Below are 18,132 nucleotides of genomic sequence, written 5' to 3'. Positions count from 1 at the left end.
CCCTACCCTTTATTGTTTGTGGCAGTTCTTGTCATCTTGGTGTCTTTTAAAGCTGCCTCTTTTCCTGTGTAGATGTTAGGACAATTTTGATCTCCTAGCATCTTGAGGGCAGGGCTGGTCTCTACTCTAGCTCATAACTGGCTTATTATAGTCATGGCATCTGAGGTGTCAGCATGCCTGTGTCTTATAATTCAAAATGAGATGCTTAGTGCAAACTTGTCTGAGGCTAGAGGCAGACACTTACCTGGAGGGCTGGTGGAAACCAATCCAAACATCCTAGCCCCAAAACACACCATTGCTTCAGACCTGGTTGGAGGGTAAATCTGAGAGGTCTTTTCCAATCTGAATGACTCTAAGATCATCTAGTCTAACTTTTAACTTGTACTAAAGTCCACCACTAACCCATGCTACTAAGTTCTAAATCTGCATGTTTCTCGAAGACTTCCTGGGTGGTCACACAACCACTTCCCTGGGCAGTCTATTCCAATATTGCACAACTCTTTCAGTAGAGAAATTTCTCCTAATATCCAAACTAAGCCTCCCCTGGGGCATCTCAAGACTATTTCCCTGTGTCTTAACACTTGCTGCCTGGGAGAAGAGCCCAATGCCCAGCTTGCTTTATCTTCCTTTAAGGTAACTGTAGAGAGTGAAAAGGCCACCCCTGAGTCTCCTTTTCTCTAGGCTAAACAATCCCAGTTCCCTCAGCAGCTCCTCATAAGACTTGTTCTCTAGACCCTTCAACAGCTTCATCGCCCCTCTTTGGACAAGCTCGAGCACCTGCCTGTCCTTCTGGAAGTAAGGGGCCCAAAACTGAACACAGTACTTGAGCTGTGGCCTCAACAGGGACGAGTACAGAGGGACAATCGCTTCCCTTGCCCTGCTGGCCGCACCAGTTATGATGCTAGCCAGGAGGCTGTTGGCCCTCTTAGCCACCTCAGCCCACCGCTGGCTCCTGTTCAGCCGCCTGCCCACCAATCCCCCCAGCTCCCTTCCCGCCAGGCAGCTTTCTAGCCACTGCCCCCAGCCTGCAGCCTTGCATGGGGTTGTTGTGCCCCAAGTGCAGGACCCGGCATTGGCCTTGTTGAACCTCGTGCAGTTGGCCTCAGCCTATCCAGGTCCCTCTGCAGAGCCTTCCTGCCCTCAGGCACATCAACACTCCTGCCCACCTTGGTGTTCTCTGCCAGCTTGCTGAGGGTGCACATGATCCCCTCGTCCAGATTATTGGGGAAGATATTACAGAGAACTGGACCCAGCACTGAGCCCTGGGGACACACCACTTGTGACCGGCCTCCAGCTAGATTTAGCTCCATTCACCATGACTCTCTGGGCCTGGCCTCCCAGCCAGTTTTAAACCCAATGAAGCATACGCTCATCCAAGCCATGAGCAGCAGGATTCTTCAGGAGAAGGCTATGGGAAATGGTATCAAAAGCCTTACTGAAGTCTAGGTAGAGAACATACACAACCTTTCCCTCCTCCACTAAGCAGTTTGTCGAGCAGGACCTGCCTTTGATAAACCCATGCAGTCTGGGCCTGATCACCTGGGCATCCTGTAAGCATTTTGTGATGGCACTCAAGATGATCTGCTCCATGAGCTTCCCTGGCACCAAGGTCAGATTGACGGGCCTGTAGTTTCCCGGATCCTGAAAAGATTCATGTAAACTTTGATCCATGGTCAAAACAGGTTTGACCATGTTCTGTTACCAGAAAGCAATACCATTGGAATCTGGATAAAAAGGTGTCAGGCCGACTGATGCTACCTTGGGGAAACACCATATACTTGAAATTTAACACAATCATTCTACTTCTATTGTCTTTGGTTTCTTCTGTAACTAATGTGAAAATATGAAACCTGCAGATAAAATAAAGGTTACCTTGCTTAAGGAAATGGCTCTACATTTTCATCAGAATAACATAACGTTTCTTTAATTGTATAGTTGGGGGATGTAACACAAAGTGTGTGATGTTCAACAATATGAACGTTAGTTGAATCAAAGTGCCTACCACATTTGAATTCCGCAAATCAGTGGTTACATTTCAGAGTTTGAAAATCTTTAACTATAGGAGAGAAATACAATTGTAGAAGCAGATATACTAGAAAATCAATTACTCCTAAAACCAAACAAAAATACCTTTTTTAATAGATGAAATGTATTTCATTTTACTATCTGAAAGAAAAAACACACACCTGTATGATCTCTGAGATGTTGCTATTCCTCTTTAGCCTGCTTTTCATTTGTACACAAAGTCGTTTTTGCATGTATTGCACCATCTAGAGATACAGCAAAAATCCTAGCTACTGGGTCAGTAGTAAATTTTCACTGAAATCACTAATTACATGCAATTCAAGTATAGTCTAAAGTTAAGTATGAAGCTGTACTTAGAATAATATTATAGTCCAGATGATGCTTTTTCTCCTGCCTGGGTAACCTGCAGTAGGTAAACTAATCTTCTATGCACAGCTTTTTTTCCTTGCTTCTAAAATGTTTCTGTACATACTAGTGTTGGATGAGAAAGGTTAAGAGAATAGAAGTGATTTATAATGTTGGACATTGCTGGAAAGTAAATATGGATTCTCCTAAAGCCTGAGAATCTTATTTGTGTTATTTCTCTTATGATCTGTATATCAGCAGCAGTACTTTAAATTTTTGATGTCTCCCTAGATTTCTGACTGGCCAGAGAATGGGAAGAGAACAGTAAACAAACCTTATCCAGATTTCTTTCCTAGTCCTTGCTAGGATATTGGACTACAGGGAAAAGTTCAGCACCTATAGAAAAGGGCAAGGGTACAGAAGAGCTTTCTTCAGAGATTAAAAGTAACTTGACTGAAGCTCTGGATGTCCTTGAATGTGCAATTTGCAGAACAGCTCCATATGTGGTAACCTACCCAAATGCCAGATATTTTCATTTGAAACTACGGAATATTTGGTCTGCTTGTCTGTTGAGAAAATTCACGTTGTATATATTCCTGCCTCTTTCTACAGTATTGATGTTTCTTCTTTTTCTGCCAGACCTATTTACTGGTCTCTATAGGTTTCCACCTAGGTGTAGGAACATCTACATTATAACCCCAGCCAAGTGGCTTTTCAGCAGTTCAAGAAACTGATTTTTTTTTTCCATCTGCAAAAGTCATCATTCTGTTTTGAAATTCCTGGCAGGACTAGTTTGAATCTACCTTCTCATTCAAGGCCATCTATGTCCTGAAGACTTTCTGTAATTCTTATGTTCTTTAAGAAATTCTTTCCAAAACATTTTCTACGTGCAGTCTCTTTATTATTCTACCCCAGAACTTTTAAACCGGGGTTGTTGCTTCAGCCAGGAGTGTTAATTGTATCCAGCAATTAATGCATCTTCTTCTACATTGTCTTGTATTGTTGTAAGATACTGGTAATTTGTATAATGTAGCAGTAACCATGAGGGACTCCTGGACTGTCTCACTGTCCAGCTTGGACTATTTAGCTGCTCAACAGAAGATTCACATGGAGAAAGACTTGAAGAAGTGATAGCTGTTTGTTCTTTGAAACAATTTGTTGCTATTCACAGGAACCCCCTTTCCTCCATGTTCACATACACTCTGTGCTTTAATTCAGAACTAGTAAAGGAATTATATCAATAATGTTGTCCACTCTGTTATATTTAGTGAAAATGGGTCTAGAAATTATGGCAGAAAGTCACTGAGCCCCCCAACAGATGCTATGGATAAAAAGAATCTACGCTAATAAAGTGTGCATTAGATGTGTATATATACTGTGAAATGTGTGTGGGGTATTACTGTGGGGTAAAAAACACAGATCTGAGTCACTTACTGCTCAGTAGGCCTTGTTAGCTCTATCTGGGTTTAAAGGAGTTGCTCCTAGTATTTGTAGGGCTCATCGAGATCGTTGTCTTTACTTACAGATAATACAGGTTACCTCATCAGTATTTATGTACTGTAACGACCAGCGACGTTTTATGATTTTATTTATGATTTATTTATGATTTTATTGCTTCTACCTGATTATGTCAGTGCAAATGATGAGAAAAAGCAGAGTTTGATAGTTGAAAGCAGAAAAGTGATTAAAAGAATCTGTAGAAGCCAACAATAAGAATCAGAGTTCCAAACCATTAACACCAAAGCAAAACTTACTTTGAAAAGCACATCTACAAATATTTACAAAAAATGTGTTGCAAGCTCTGAAGCTAACTTGCTAAGGGTTTGCATCTTAAAAGATTATTTTAAGGAAATGTCAGCTATAGAATTCATCACCTGCTCTCCTAAAAAGGTATTTAATTTGTATAAGATGGAAAATTTTAAAACTGAGATAGTTGATATATATTTATTTGATTTGAGTTGATATATGTTTATTTGAACTGATAAGTAAATGTTCTATATGTCCTCATATCTGAGACTTCTCATAGCCTAGGGTCTGTGTTAAAGACAAAGGCTATGAAAATCACACAGTTGAACTAGTCACCTGTTTGACTGATACATTATCAGAGCTCTAAGTTTTGCTTGTGCTAGCAGAAATTACTTGACAAAAAATTTCCAGAGTGAACTAGAAACAGTAGCTTGCAGTTTACCTTAATATGTGCCCCCTGTAACACTTAATTTAGGTGTGTCTATAGATTCAACTGATGAATAAGGAGAATGCATTTCATGTGGCTGGTGCATGAAAACCCACATTTGTATTCACAGCCTTTGCTATAGAATTATAACATTATTTGATATTCTTATTTATGGCCTATGTTATGTATTTATATAACTTCAGGAATGTTTAACAAAAATTCAGCACTGTATAAAGGTAATTATGTTGGATTACATCAGTAACCTTAAATTTTCCTGGGACAATAGTTAGGTAATTCTAAAGCAAGCAAAACTCTCACTATTACATATATGATTCTTGTCAGGCTTTCATTCTGCAAAATAGTTAAGAAATTGCGAAACCTTAGACAAATACAGGATCTGAATCTTGAGGTCTACATCTCTCCTGTACAGCAACATTTTTTCCCTCGCGCTACAGACTAGCAAATCTCAGAGCTCTTCTTTCATCTGGTGGAGGGCAAGGCACGAAAAGTAGACATAAAGACCAAGATGTCCTCAGCCTCCCCTCACAGGTCCAGACTTCAGGCCCTTTTACCAGCTTTGTTGCCCTCAGGATACTCTGAACAGCTGACAGGATGTGAATCTGAACATTTGGAAGTTTTTGAATTATTTCAATAAGCTGAATTATTTCGGTTTCGAATATCTTTATATTAATTTGGTAATTGGCTTCCATTGTTTTCTACCTATTGGTTGTGTCACTATCCTCACTACTTTGTAAAATAATCTTACATAATAAAATAAAGTCTACTCATCAACCTCATTGAAATTTTGCTGTCTGACTTGAGAAGAGACAGTGAAATCATATTTTAAAAGAAAATTTTAAAAGGACTTAAGTGAGCCACTTGTTCTATCTGTAGTCTAAAATTGAAAAAAATATAGAAGCAAAAAATCCTAATTATTTTTTATGGAGTACACTGTTGCTTAGCATGTTCTGTCATTCTGACTGACCTACCAGATTGTGGATTCCATGCACTAATTAATTCTGCTCTGGTTCTACAAAATCTACTATGAAACATATCCAACTGTTTTTTGGTCCATACAATTTATGAATACTTTTAAATGTAGACAAATTACACCTCCTGCATGTGCATCAGCGAATAATTCCAAGTCTTTCCTCTGTGCTGCTGATGATTTCCCAAATAATAAATATTCCAAAGTGGCTTTGGGCTAAACTGTAACTTCTGAGGTATTGCACTCTGTGCTGTGCACTGGTGATTTCCCAGTGATGCTTCGGTGTACAAAAGCTCAGTGTTCTTATTCCAAGTGAGTTATTTGACTGTGGTCTTGAGAATTGGTGGTTAGAGTCTCTCATTTAGCCTTGGGCTATGGGCACTGCAGTTACATTAATGTGCATGCGCTTAAAAAGATCGCCCTTAAAGATTGTTGAAGGAAGACTGAAGCTCCTTTTGCAGTTTTATTCTCTCAGTTCTTACTATTTTACACTCATTGCCCCTCTCTGCTTGATTAATTCAACAGAATGCCATGTCTTGAAAACTCAGAAATAAGGAGGTTTCACTGTCATTCATTCTTTATATGATAGAATATTTTAAATTACTAAACTAGCTTGTGATCACTGCGGTCACTCAGGAAGACCTGGGAAGAACCCAGTTCCTTTTATTGCTTCTATAACTATTTATTGTTCCCTACTTTTCTTTTGTCATAAATTCCATCCAAAGCTATTTAATTATTGATCCTGTGGCTCCTGATTGATATGTAAGTGTGGTTCACAAAGCAGGAGCAGTAACTAAGTGACACAATTCCAACAAAAGACAAACATTAGTCTTCTGCTCAGTTTCTGTGCTCAAGCTTATTTTTGTTTTTCTGGTGCTTTGCATTCTTTAGATACACAGTTCTTCAGTATCTCTTGAATTGTATAGCTCCTTTCTTGAAGCTGGAATAATAATGTAGTTTGATGTAGTGTAATTCTTCAAATAATCATTCACTCGGGAATAATTTAATTGGGAAGAAAAGTGTTGAAATATTGTAGGATTTACTGGTGGCTGGATATAACTTACTGATAATTTCCTAAATGACCAGTAAAAATAGATCCAGTAAAGGCATTTTGGACCATTCTGCCACACCACTAGATTTTCATTTACTCCCTAAAGAGTCAACCTTGCCTAGTTTTTTTACCTCTACCATGAACTGAACTGTCTGCAACTTGTCCTTTCATTAGTCTGTTCCCATGGCTTCACAGTCCAGATCTGCTGATATCATTTTTTAAAAGATAAGTATTTGGGGGATTAAATCGAACATCCTTTAAACTGTAAGCAGACATCTATTTTTTCAGTGACACATCAACTGTTCCTGCTGTGTTTGCAGGCAAACCATGCAAAACTTCATTCATAGAGCTTTAGTAGGGTCGGCCATATTCTTGTATCTTGGAAACTATTGCTTAGATCCTGTGCAACTGAAAGCAGCAGTTTTTATATCAAGATGTAAAACATGAGTGTCAGCTGAAAGTAGTCTTGCCTAGCCTGAAACAGCAAACATTACTGACAACTGGTGTGGGCAGCTGTACAGATAGTCTCTCATTTGCTTAACATATAGGGAATGTGTAATAAGAATATTCCATTTTTATGTAATTAAAACAATTATTATTCCCCCTCATCTCCTGGGAAAGCATTTTTTTCACTTGCTGAGCTAGACAACAATGGAAAAGTCACACTGATCCTGTTCTCAGTCCTTTCAACAGATAATTGCCACACAGCTGAGCATGGGAGCCATCCTCACTCCAAGATTAAGAGCATTCATTTCTGCTACACATGTGATCTATGCACCAAGAGCAAAACGTCTTTTGCTTTTTATTTGCTCAACTGAGGATATTTTTATCAGTGAGCAGTGTACCTTTATACTTTTAAAGTGTCAGCAAATCACTTCATAACTTTCTCAGTTATAAGCCTAAGTTTCTGTGGACTTTCACTATATGGCATGTTCTTCACTTTCAGTAAACTTTCCTGTGGCTTCCACAATGTTGTTTCCTGAGGTATCAATATCCTTTCCAGAAATGGATGCATAGCAAAATAGGTGGAGGGGAAAGGGCTATGTGGTTGGGAATGCACGTTGCACTGGATGAGGCTCATGAAGAAGATTTACAGTTCTTGGTAAACTGGTAAATTCACCCCGGTCTTCTCAAAACAGGAGACAGCAAATATGGGAATGGTGTTTGAGTAGCTGGACTAGCTGTAAAGGTGAGATAAGGAAACCCTACACTTCTCCTGAATCATCTTGCAATTTCATTATGTTAAAAGCCAACCTGTTGGATATCGTGCTGCAGAAGCTGTGGATGTTTTGGCAAAGCCCTGTTAATACTTCTAGCATTTATGGTTTTGTTAAATTTCTGTTACTGAGACAAATGGTTCCAGACTGAAGAACTACCTTCCACTATCAGCATTGCTCCTGGCTTTGTGTGTGATACTGGACAAATTGTTTAAATCCTATGTTTTCCCATTTATAAAACGGGCACTATATTCTTATGTATATTTTCATATATAAATATGTATGTATATTTATAATGTTTCACTTCTGTGGAGAAGTGGTACATAAAACCAAGGTAACACTGATGCATGCAGTTACTGGTTTCCTAACCTGCATTTGGACTAGTACATTCTGTTGTTTCCTATCACTGTGGTGCTTTTGGGCAGTTGAAGTGTACAGTGCAACCAGTAACATTTTACCAAAATAGGTTTTGTTATTGACGATAGTTAGTACCCAGAGAGTCAAACTGGGGAAAGCATTGCTCTGTTTTTTTGTTTAAACTGGAGTGTAGTTATACCAACTGTTGAGATCCAAATATTTTTTTCTTTGATAACTAAGCTGTTTTGTTGAGCGGATAGTATTAAAAACTGAATTTTGGACCTTGAACTGTATCTTGGTGAAATAATTCTTCTTAGCATCTGGCTTTTAGGAGTGTTTAGGTGCTTGGTTTAGGTGCTATACACATGCATAGATACCATACTCTCGACATCTGTGAGGCTCTCTGTCATGTTCTTAAACCACCCTTCATTCCTCCTAATTTATTCCATTTTGTTGTTGTCGTTCATGTCTAAATTTCTCTCTTTTCTATGTCTTCTGTGTGTTTGCAGTTTTTATATGCACTAAATGTTTCATTATATAAGGGGTACATTAATGCACAATGGCACCCCACATAGTTAAGGCAAAACCAACAGTCAGAGTTATTACTCAAAGTGATTATGAGCTGCATGAAGCCTTTACATAAAAAAGGGTATCTGTCTCCTCTCTTTTTCATTACATGCTATTGTTCTTTCAGAAGTGGCTATATTTCAGTAACACCACACAGATGTTCCAGGATAGAAATTACTATACAAACACGAGTGTTATATGACCTCAAAAATAACTGTGAATTGGAAGGCTAAATCCAGCTCTAATGAATGAAGTCCGAAAGCTGACAGCATTCAGCAATTTCATGAGCTCAGGATATTTTCTAACAAGAAAATTCATTTCTGAGACTTGTTGACAGGAACATCAAGAATGGAACTGCTGCCTTTGCCTCCACCCACTCCAGCAAAGAGTGGGGGGAGAAAAGCAGCTCTTTTTATAAATAGCACTGTTCCTGTCGTATTTGTAAATTCAGTGCTTTTTGTGTTAATGACATCACCCTTTTCTCCATGGCAACTCCCTACGATGTCAAAACTGCAGGGCACCATCAGAGGAACTTAAACCACCGAACGAACACATTGATTCAAGATGATTTAATTGAGAAATAGCACAGAGGGTGACAGGAGGGGGTGGGAAACACGAGCAAACAGACTACTGTCAGCTCTGCTGCTCTGGAAAGCGTGCATCTTGAATGACTGTCCTCTAAAACTCTGCCCCATCTCCTCTTTTTGTAACTCCTTGTCAGGAGGAGGAGGTGGGTGGCAGGCAGGCAGGCATCTTCTTCATCTCCGGTGTGTCTAGAGAGAAGCACTACAGGTGACTAAGCAGGAGGAGCATGACTGACTCATTCCTGAGTTATTTTCTCGCTCCCCTTCTCTCCCCCCTCCTATCTTTTCTGTTTGTTTTTCAGCTTTTGCCCAACAGCTTGTATTTTTCCCCAGGCCCTGATGAGAAAGAATTAGCAGCAGGCTTTCTTGTTACCTAATGTTCACAAAAAAAAGTGCTTGTGGTTATCCAGGTGAGGAAATAAAAGCCAACTCTGAAAGCAAAACACCACCAACAAAAAAATTGTCTCTTGGATACAATGTCTTTACATTGTTAAGAGGAAAAAAAAAAAAGAGAGAGAGGAAAAAAAAAAAGCTTTTCCTTTGTGAATGTTGTCCAGGAAATACTGAAGTAACTGACATGCCAGGAAACAGTAAATAACTGGCTTCTTTATCAGACTACCTATGGAAAATACCTAATTGCTTCACTGGCAGCCCTGCTGGTTTTGACTTGATTTCTAAACTGACTGCACTGGGGGGAAGCTATTTCACTTGCTGTCTTGATTACAGAATTAGATTCTGCTGGGTTCCACTTGGGACTCAAGTAGCAGGAACATAATGGTTACATCTGCAGAGTTTCAGTCAGTGTAAACTCTTGTTGTTCCAATCATCTTAATAAATCTGTCCTAATTTACATCCCTATGAGGTCTAAAGCCTTAGAACACTTTACCTTCCTTCTTCTGCGGGGTGCCGTGAGATCTGTTGCTGAAATTTAGCCTGCAGAAGTGTCAAGATGATATTACATTTTGTGTTTCTGAATTGCATGTCATGGATGCAGGCCAGTTATGCAAGATCAGCACAACACCCACAGAGTTCCTATAGCCAGCCCAGGGACACAGGAGAGCTCACCAGATTGATAATAACACTTGGTTTGCCTGAGCAATGCTGTAACGCTATACTTGCCACTCACGGTTTGCAGCTTATATCTCTATAGGGCATAGGAGTCTTTAATCACTGATTCTCAAAGTGTGAGGCTTTGTTATGGCTGTTAACTCCCTCCCCGCCCTGGAGTGAAGCGTAAGTCAGCAGTCCTGTGATTTCAAGGCTGAGTTGAGGGGAAATGCACGTATAGTCTTTATGCACTAGAATCTAGATTAGTATCTTGCTCTTGCCTTTTGTGTAAAATGTCACTCAACACACAGTCCCATCCTCTTTGCTGAGATCACAGCATCAGCCCACAATAAAAAAAGGTCCCAGAAAACATTGATTCACTGCATTACAGATCTTGGTAGTGGTGTGTGTCTACACTGAGGTCTCGGCTACTTAACTGCAAGGCTTTAATGGAATTTATCATTGTGGTCTTCTCTGTCCTCTGACTGTGAGGTTATTTTACCTTCGGTTATTCTTCCAACACCTCTGCTGACTGCCAGAAAGAGGGGGCGTCTGGCACTGATATACTCCTCCGTGCAGCCAGCGCTGGGGTAATGCTGGTGAGTAAGCAGCTGCAAGCTTGATGTGCTTGCATGTGTATGAGACTGAACCAGGATTCTTCTGAAGAAGCTTTAAGATGAAATTGCTGAGAATTTTTGCCTGAAGCAAGGGATGTTTCCCATGTTTAAGACAAGCAGCAACCTGCCGTCAGAAGGAAGAAGGGACTGAATTCACTCTAGAAGTATTTCTCAGAGATCTTTTTTCAAGGTAAGACTCCTACTGTGGGAGGTAGAAGGGGCAACAGGGTCCAGCTCTGAACACTAAAATTGAGATGACTTCTAAAATATTCTTACTTTCCCAAATTGTAGAATTGAGATAAATCTCTGATGTCTCTACCAGTCCCTTTTCAAGCTGGAAATGTTAATCAGCCAATGAGAACTAATTTTTTTGAGGTCCAAAGCCATAAGAATGGGAGGGAGGACTTTTTTTTAACACTGCCTTTAGCTGGCCTGTATACTAGTGGTGAATAAGCACCATTGAGTGTGCTTCTAAATCATGCACTTAAATACTAGAATAATGGCTATTTTAGGAACAGAGTGAATTCAAGTAAAATTTAGTAAATAGAGGTTGGTTTACAGTTTATTAATTTTGTTTAGTGCTTTTAAATGCTGATAGAGTATTTTTTGTTCTGTAGGAAGCAAAATGAAGGTGGTTCCTGCTTTGGGATCTTGAGCTCAAAGTTTATTAACAGGCTTGGTTTGAAGAAATGCCATTGAAACGAGCAAGGAGTTTTTTTTTTTTTTTTTTTTTAAGCATCTATTTGAGTTACACCTGAACAACCAGTTTATCACTGTTGAAAACTATTTGCAGAGAGACAGAAAGTAGTAGAGACCTCCTTGTCCCTGTTGCTGGCATCTCAATTGAAAAGCATTATTTAAGATAGGAAAAAAATACCTTGAAGATACAGAGACAGCTTTGGAAAAAATGGTAACATCTAAAAAATCTTTATCATTAGTACCGCCTTCTCCCTGGCATAAGCTAAGACCTGAGACTATCCCGAATTGGGAACCCTCCAGACTAAGAATTTTGTGCTTGGGTTGTGGCGTATAAATTATAGTCCTCAATTAAAATGCAGCAAAGCACAGATCCTGTGAGGGTTCTGGAGCCATTAAGGAATGCACTTACCAAGCCTAGAAGTGCAGACAAGTGTGGGTGTGAGTCTACACTTTTTCTTTGCACGCTAATTGATCTAATCATTGTGTGCAGTTCCACTTTCCTCTTGGACAAGAAATAAAATACGCTAGTAAAAGCAAAAGCATCTTGTGTCCAGGGAAGTAAATACAGTTGGTAAACTTTTCCACACAGAGCTGAGAAGGAGGAAAAATCCTTGTCAGATCTGTGAAAAGCATAATCAAAAGGATCTCTGACTTGTTGCCTCCTCTTCCCTGCCCTGGCACGGTAAGGAATGGAGTGGTGCCTAGGGGGGGGAGCTGTGCTCTGCACAGATTTAGGAGTGGTTAGGCGAGATTGCCTGGGGAAGGTACTTGTGCCCAGAATTCAGGTAGGGAATAATGGCCAGGAAGGAGTTTGGTGCCAGCAGTCGTTGCGTAATGTGGTGCTGTCTCCGCAGCTAGCCTTGCCAGGTGCTGGAGCAGTTAATGCAGTTGGATGCTGTTGCTGCAGTTTGATTCCACTTTGCAGGAATAGTTGAGATGAGGAAATCTCTGCCAACTTCACAGTCAGGAGTCATCTGTTCTGCCTCTCAAACTTGGGGAGCATGAATGAATAGCTCTTAAAACATTAATCTAGGGCGGCTTCCAAGAATCATATGTACTTGAAGTCTAGTATACATTGTGATCCGATTCATTATCCAGGGACAGCAAAGGCTTTGGAGAGGTGTTTAGCCAGTGTGTGGACATACTGAACTGTGAACTCCCAAAGAAAACCTCCCTTGACAACTTTCAGTGGTACGTTCAGAGTGCGTAGGTGCAGCATCAGAGGGTAGGGGAGCAAGTGCCACTGCAAGCAATGGACGTGCAAGCAAGGCAACAGAGAAGAAGGGACACCAAAGACAGGAGGAGCAACATGCTGTGAGACAGGACAGAGCAGCAGACAGCATAGCTTCGGGGTATAGAAGATGCTACTGCTTTTGGCAGTGTCACTTGACATCAATTTAAGCTCACTGAAATTCCACGTAACCAGTGTTGAGCACCATATTATCTTCCATGGGATTGTTCCTTTCTTTAGTAAAATCTCCTATCTCTTTTTGAGATGATAGGATCTGGGGGGAAAGGGCAGATTTTTGTGGTTCCTGAGAGAACTTGCGGGATGGATAAATATGAGGGAGCAAATGATACTGCTAGAGAACACAAAGCACAGCAAGATAGATAAAGGTGATCCTAACTGAGGAGGAGGATTGGTAGTTAATTAAAACTACTGTTAAAAAACAGGCTCTTAGTAGTAAAATAAATAATAGCAGGACATGAGTAATTCCTCTCGGGGGAATGACGGAGACAAAATTAAGCTAATGTAATAATAAAAGGGGTGTGTGTGCAAATGCTCAGAGGAATAGTAACAGGATAGAAAGGTGTTTTTTTTTTTTTTTTTTTCCACTTCCAAGAAGTTCAAATGTGGTTCAAGTCAAAAGGGACAGAAACCTGTTAAAGAACATGCTCCTCAGGGCTCATAGGCCATTTCAGAAGGCACAGTTGTCTGAGTTACTGAACCCACTGTTGCCTCTGCTGCTCCACTTAGCAGTCTCAGTAGAGAGGTGGGAGACTGAGCTCATCCTCTGCTTTAACAAATGATGGCTAGTTAAGTGTGTCACGGAGGTGCTTGCACGCACACACACACGCACACGCCCCTAATTCTGAAACCATTTCACAGCTCTGTCTGCCTTCCTCAAGCTGTGATGCCCATTATTCTAAGGTGATTAAACAGCATAAACTCATTAACCATTCTCAACTATGTAATATACAGTGATGTAACTTCTTTTCCATGGGTGGTTTGCATAATACTGCACTTCAGTTGTTACTCTTTCTGTTTCATCTTTTTCATTTCTGTGATGTCTGTCTGTTTACTAGACAAGGTTTAAAAAAAAATAAAAAATAAAAAATTCCAGAATATATATTTAAAAGTTTTAAAAAAAAAAACAAAACACCTAAACACACAAATGAGTGTAAAAGGTATTTAACAAAGAAGAGCTGTAATGAGACATTGGAATGAGAACTCTTGTTGCCCTGAGCAGGAAAGCGGGAAAAGATCCTGGGTGCTTGGAGACCAAAAAAGCAGGCTGTAGAAGCCTTTTCTTTTCTCTCTTCCTCCTTTCCTTCTCAGTGTCCTCCAACCCCCAGAACAAACAAATAAAAACCCTGAAACAGTTGGCCTTCTGAACAGCTGTCTTGTTTACAAAGACTGGCATGCATTGCTGGCTGCAGTCAGCTGTTGGTCACATCACCTCCTAAAACGAAACTCTCTAGGAGGGGTTCATGTTCCTCTGGACTTGCACGAAGTCTAGTAAGAAACAACGATGCTTCAGCCAAAGACCACTGCGGAAACAACCTAGTGATGTGTTTTTTCTCCTGCAGGTTGCTGAGGGGAAAGACTTGTGAATCTCTGAGATGCTCAGGTTGCCATTTGTGCTAGAGCCTTGCAGGATACAACCACAGCCCCCCCAAACAAGTTTAATCGAAGGAAAGTGTAAAGTAATGGTGGTTTGTGGTAGATAGGGACGGTTACTTGTAGTCTGCTCTGAAGAGTCGCTCTGCAGCTAAACTACAGCTCTGAGCCGTGCTCGTCCTAGAGCTGAGGCACTGCAGTCAGCATACATTGGCCAGTAACAGCTGTCTAGCCGATATGATGTGGAGATGCTTAATACACCATTGTATATATTAAAAGAAAAGACATTTTATTTCTTAAAATGACGCATACTCTTTCAAACTAGAAGGCAAACGTACTCAGCAGTTTCAGCAGAGACAAGTATCTCTATGAACTGACATTAGTCAACTTGATAGCTCTGAGCTCAATTGTTTTTCCCCTAAGAATCTAGTTAAACAGGACTGTCTGTAGTACGTTGTCTTACTGACGGCCTACTGGTTTTCTCTGCAATGCACAATGCCATGTAAGCTACTCTATTTTGTTTTTTTCTCATCCTCTGTTGCCTTTTCCGTTGAAAATTCAAGGAAATTTTCATAGATCTTGCTTATCCTGTCTAAGCTTGATCCTATTCTTGTTACTGTGCCCAGAAGTTGGGACTAAACAGGCTGCAGAGCCTTGCTTGCCATACTGAAAGAGTATGGACCAGGCTGCTGTCCTCCTTATTGTATTGTGGGTATGTTTATTTTCTCACCTGTGTCAGCCTTTGGAAATTCTTTAAGGCTGTGACTTTTCAAGGCATAGCAGGAGATGAGGGTTGTTAGCAGCAGAGCTGAAGATCTGTGCTTAGATAGGGAGAACAGGAGTGAAAGACTTGCCTTAATCTGGACCAGGTACAGAGGGGTTAAAATGTGTAGTGGCCAGAAGGCAATGCACCGAGCTTAAAATAACCAAGATCAGGATAATTTAGCTTTAAAAACCATCTGGGGCCTGATTCAGTGCTCATTAAAATTCATAGTAGCCTTACGATTGGCTTCTGGAAGAATTAAGGAGAGTGTTATACTTTATAATGAGTGCCTTGGGCCTTGCCCAAGAAAGTACATAAATGTATACAGTAGTGTTAGAAATGGACTTCTTTTCTGTAACATTCAGCTTAGAATAAGAGTCCTTCTAGCACTTGTGGAAGTCAGTGAAAAAACTCTGTTTTCAGTGGACTTTGGATCGGAGCTGAAGAACAGATGTTATAGCTGACTCTGAAAAGTAGTCTCTGGGCAAATTGTCTTTGAGCTGTTCATGCAACAGTAAGCTGCCCAGTTTGGGTATAAACATAATTAATTAGCAGAAATCAGAGCTGCTGAGTATGTAGTGAAAGTTGTGGAAAATCAGATTGCAAACCTAGATGCTCTTGTTAGCAACTGCCACTGAGGAAATCTCCTGATTTCTAATGCTTTGTTATAAAGTATGTGCAGCTGGGGGCAAAGAGACAAGAAAATATTAATTCTGCTGCTTATTCCTAAACCATGAACTTGCAGACATTCTTCAGGCTTTTGTGTTCTCTTCCAAGTTCTAAATATGTTCTCTCTAAGCTTCTGCAAAATAGCAGCCTGAGTGACGTAAAGCTGAGCCAATATCTTATTTAAAGAACATTGCCATTTATGTCTGTGTTATTTAAAAGCACGTTTTTAAAAGTCTCTTAGAACTTAGGGTCACTTGCCAGCTGCTCACCTACATTATCTGGCTACTTCTAACTTGTGGTTTGTGATCTCCTTCATAATGGGTTGTGGCTGTTCTTGGACCGAGCTCGTTATTTGTTGAAAGAAGGAAATGAGAGAATTTTCCAGATAACTACCCAAATATTTCTGCAGAGGATCTTTGCTTAAGCATTTCAGTACAACTGTTAGCCAGACTTTTGATTTCAATGAAAGTTCTGCAGAACAAAACAGAACGTTCATTAGGAATCTTAGCAAGCATTTGATTTTAAAGGTCACGCATGGAAATGAACTAATTGATACTTTTTTAATTTGAACACCTTTCTCTGAATTAATTTATAGAATTTATTTGGTGCTCCAGAGAGCAAATGAACAAGAAATATTTTTTTTTGTATTAGTCATTTTTTGAAGTAACTAGAAGTTTAATGAACATTTTCCACTTATTTTTATGATGCCATCTTCAGAATCTCAAGATCTGCAGAATAGATGTGTCATTTTATCTGCATCTTAGATGGTTATGTCTGATGTTGCTCCTTTCTTATTTTTTTAATTAACTATATATATATGTATACAGATATATATAAGTAAAATCGAAAGATTCTGAATATATATATATTATTGGATTAGTTTCTGGTGTTATCTTGAAGAGGATTCTGGTCCAGCCACACTGCTACGGTTTCATTTCTTGCAGTGACCAGCAGGACGTAGACTTGTTCCAAAGGAAGCACATTTGTTATGATTGTAGCCAAATACCAGCATGTCCATGTGGTCAGGTAGGCTGTATAAGCCTGTTTAATTTGGATTCCATTTATCATGTGGTATGGTTTTGGTATAAAAGTGTTCTTACAATCCCAGAAACAGACATCTGGCATGTTCAATCCTTTATAAGCTGCATTGCCAGTGTGCACATTTTAGTTTCTTATTGTGGAATCTGAGAGCATTATTACTTTCACAAATGTTTTAGGTAGTTTTTTTTTTTTTTTTTTAACAGAGAATGGTGGTTGGAAGCTTCATTATGTGCCCACTGCATGTGTTCTGATGAAACACTGCCCCAGAGTAACCAGCATCTTATCCTGTCTTAGACAAGTGTTCAGACTATTATAAATCCTAGCTTCAATGAAAACTGGGGAAGAGAGCTGAGGATAAAGAAAGTAAAAGGTTTCTCTAACTACTAGCAGGAAAGACCAAAAAGCATTCTTAGTAGTAATTGACTTTTTCTCTTTTCTCTGTTGTAGCAGTTACTACACAAGACGAGGATATCACAGCTCACATTTTTCTACACTATACAAATAAATTTCTAAGTGGCAATTATAACCAATTAATCCTCTGCAAACCGTCCTGCGGACTCCAGTGCATTGACAGCTCATGTAGATAAGGGAAACTGAGGGTAGAGTATTATGACATGCTTGTTTCAGTGGCAGAACAAGAAGGCCCAGTTCCAGCGTTGCAGGTTGCTGGCTTCTGAGTTGTGGTGGCATGATTGTGTGGCTGAGCTTTATGCCAGGCCACTGAAACAATCTGAGGTTAAAAATGAATTAGATATTAATTAAAAAAAATTAAATAAGCAGGTTTAACCCTTTGCCTACAGCCTTGTCTCACTAAAACCATTTTTTTTTTTTTTTAATTATTATTTGATGCAAGTATTGTATTGATTGGCTGCATGGTACGGTCTGCAAGCAGCTGTACAGTTGTACCTGCACAAGGAGGAACTGCAGTGCAAAACTGCAAATGAGTGACATGTAGTGGTGCCAACCAGCCAGAGGAAAGTGATTGTTAGTCCAGCCTCAGCAACTGGGAGGGGTTGACCTAAGGTCTGGAAACTCATCCCCATTGCAGCAGTCAACCCTTCCCCTTTTCTTTTCCTCATATTCCCCTCAAGCAGCTGCTCTCTGGCTTTACCATTTTACCCCAAAATGAGCTACCACACACCACCGT

The 18,132-nt window shown here is 39.9% G+C and overlaps 1 protein-coding gene across 4 annotated transcripts in view; it reads left to right on the top strand.

The window, feature by feature from the left end:
- The first annotated feature begins 10,544 nt into the window (after positions 1 to 10,544).
- LOC310899870 (serine/threonine-protein kinase PAK 6-like) overlaps positions 10,545 to 18,132 on the top strand; it is a 41,405-nt gene continuing 33,817 nt past the window's right edge. For 3 of the 4 annotated variants that reach the window (XM_083836870.1, XM_083836868.1, XM_083836865.1), the window contains exon 1: positions 10,549 to 11,161. The gene's annotated coding sequence lies outside the window, so the exon portion shown is untranslated. Of the gene's footprint in view, positions 11,162 to 18,132 lie in introns of all 4 variants that reach the window. The other variant, XM_083836864.1, reaches the window with a different exon arrangement.

Source organism: Anser anser, assembly GCF_964211835.1.
Source record: "Anser anser genome assembly, chromosome: 5".
NCBI classification, from domain to species: Eukaryota; Metazoa; Chordata; class Aves; order Anseriformes; family Anatidae; genus Anser; species Anser anser.
Note: the sequence above shows the minus strand (reverse complement) of the source record. Positions and strands in the feature narration are given on the sequence as shown.